Source organism: Amblyraja radiata, chromosome 2 (genome assembly GCF_010909765.2).
Source record: "Amblyraja radiata isolate CabotCenter1 chromosome 2, sAmbRad1.1.pri, whole genome shotgun sequence".
NCBI classification, from domain to species: domain Eukaryota; kingdom Metazoa; phylum Chordata; class Chondrichthyes; order Rajiformes; family Rajidae; genus Amblyraja; species Amblyraja radiata.
Genome location: NC_045957.1, coordinates 66,444,737 through 66,447,782, shown reverse-complemented (window position 1 = coordinate 66,447,782; position 3,046 = coordinate 66,444,737).

The following is a 3,046-nucleotide window of genomic DNA, read 5'->3' as shown; positions in this document are numbered from 1 at the left end:
TTTATGGGCGCCTTTCAAGAGTCTCAAGGACACCTTACAAAAATTTAGCAGGTGGAGGAAAAACATGTAAGGGGAATGAAATAAATAGTAGAGACATGACTAGTACACAAAGTAAAGACAGAATTCAATACAAAACACAATATGAAGCAATTAATGCACAGATGAAAAGGGAGGGGGACGTGGGGCTAAGGATAGGCAGAGGTGAAGAGATGGGTCTTGAGGCGGGACTGGAAGATGGTGAGGGACACGGAATTGCAGATCAGTTGGGGGAGGGAGTTCCAGAGCCTGGGAGCTGCCCTGGAGAAGGCTCTGTCCCCAAAACTGCAGAGGTTGCACTTGTGGATGGAGAGGAGACCGGCTGATGTGGATCTGAGGGACCATGAGGGTTGGTAGGGGCAGAGGAGGTCAGTGAGATATGGGGGGCCAGATGGTGGAGGGCTTTGTAGGTGAGGATCAGGATTTTGTAGTTGATCCGGTGGGAGATGGGAAGCCAGTGAAGTTGTTTGAGGACTGGTGTGATGTGATGCCAGGATTTGGTGTGGGTGATGAGTCGGGCGGCTGCGTTCTGGACCAGTTGGAGTCGGTTGATGTAGGTGGAGCTGATGCCAAGGAGAAGTGAGTTGCAGCAGTCCAGTCGGGAGGAGGTGAAGGCATGGATGAGTCTTTCAGTAGCGGGAGGTGTGAGAGAGGGTCTGAGTTTGGCGATGTTGCGGAGATGAAAGAAGGAGGTTTTAATGACATGGCGGATGTGAGGCTCAAGGGAGAGGGTGGAATCAAAAATCACGCCAAGGTTGCGGGCCTGGGGAGATGGGGAGATAGTGGTGCCGTCGATGGTGAGAGTGGGTCTGCAGGACTCGGTGGGCTGAAGGGCCTGTTTCTCTGCTGTATATCTAAACTAACCTAAATTAAAAGTGAATTCACATTTTAAAATATGATTATCTCACACATGTTAACATCTTTTCAGTAATACCATCAATGAAAGTATAGCTTGATAGGGTTAATAAATATATCTATGCCCAGTGCTTTCCGAGTGCTATCTGCAGGACACTTGTTTCTATGTGAGGCATATTTAACCATGGAAAATGTATTCCATCACTGTAATCTCAGGAGCAACAACAGCTGTGCTGTGGAAAGCTCTCCATTTCTTTGTTTAGACACCATAGACAAGAACAAATTACAACTGATGGGATTACAATTCATTGTGACAGCTGTCATGAGCAAGGAAATGCCAATTTACCAAATGTTAATTTACTCAATAAAAATATAGGCATCAGTATTTAATGTTTACCTTGTGCTCCCATAGGGTCATTTTGTCAGTTAAAGAATGTTTAATTAAGAAACTCGAGCATGCATTTAGAAAATAAAACTACTTGAATTAAGTTTGAAAGTTTTATTTTAAAATAAAATAAATAAGATTGATATTGTGCTATTGAGCATACTTACGAGAACATATTTTCTAAATTATGATTTTATCTATTTTACAAAGTGAGGTTAAAACAACAAAGATTAAATCATTAAAGATGCAATTTAAAAATTAAACTTATGCTGCAAAATTGCAATGTAATAATTTCTACAGGTATACATCACCTATATCTGCCATTTCACTCAAATTGATAATATGGTGAAGCAATGTACATCATGGGAGAACTAACACTTTAAAGTCTGTTTCTGATAAAGTGTTAGTTTAGCAAAATAATGACATCTAATCATAAATGTTAATTGGACTGAAGATAGTTCATACTTTTAAACTCCATGTGTGGTCAGTGATAGAGCGAGTTATTTGCAGTTGTTTATTTTATATTTCCGATGTAATGCCAGTGATGTGATGGGCATTGAATCTGATCATTTAAAGCTGTGGTTGTCTGTTATTTTTCACTATGGAACTGTATTTTTATTATTAATGTACTACTCAAAACTAGTATAAATAGATTACACAACTTGGGTGTGATACGATGTGAGAACAATTCCAAATCTGTTGTTTGTTTTCCTGTTCCACTCAGTTCTCATCAATAACTGCTGGCTTTCCTTGCACTTTTCCTTACCATGTATCTATACACTGTAAATGGATTGATTGTAATCATGTATTGTCTTTCTGCTGACTGGTTAGCATGCAACAAAATGCTTTTCACTGTACCTCGATACACGTGACAATAAACTAAACTGAACTCTCATTCAAATACAATCTACAGGAGGAGCTCAGCTGATCAGGCAGCATCCAAAGAGAAATGGACAGGCAACATTTTGGGTTAGGCCTCTTCAGACTGATGGAATAAAGGGAAGATAGCTGGTAGAGAGAGGAGAGGGGAAGGGATAGGGGTGAAGCTGCACGTGTGAGATGGAGCCAGATAAGAAGCAACTGAATGGCAGATGAATCTGTTGGGGAGAGAGGGGTGAAGTTAGTAACTAAAGCTTGAGATGATGAGTGGAGAAGACAAAAAAGGTACAAATAATGGAATCTGATTTTTTTAAATATAGCTGGGTAGACAAGAAGGAAAATGGGGTGGGGGTGGTGTTTATTGAAATTGGAGAATCCAATGTTCATGCTGTTGGGTTGTAAGTTCCTCATGTAGAATATGAGGTTTTTCTTCCAGTTTGTGCGTGGCCTTGCTCAGGCAATTGAGAAGGCCGAGTGTAGACAGATCGGAATGGAAAGGAAATTTGAAGTAGCTAACAGCCAGGACCTCCATCTGGCCCTAGCAGACAGAGTGAAAATGTTGAGAAGTGGTTCCCTAGTCCACGCTTGATCTCAGCAATGTAGAAGAGGCCACATCAAAAGCATCAAAATGCTCGCCAACCTTTGTCTCACCAAGAGAACAGTTGAAGTATTTGAATGCAGCCGTGGGGGGAGGTGTAGGTACAGGCATTGCATCTCCTATGGTTCCAGGGAAAACTGCTTGGAGAGAGGATATTTTTTCCCCCTCCTCTATCTGCTGATCACCCATCATCCACCTCTTCCTACTCGCCTCCCCCATTTTTTCTTCCCCATTCCCTGCCTCTGTTCCCTTCATTACACCATCCCCCCTTCTGGTGCTACAATCAAAGTAGC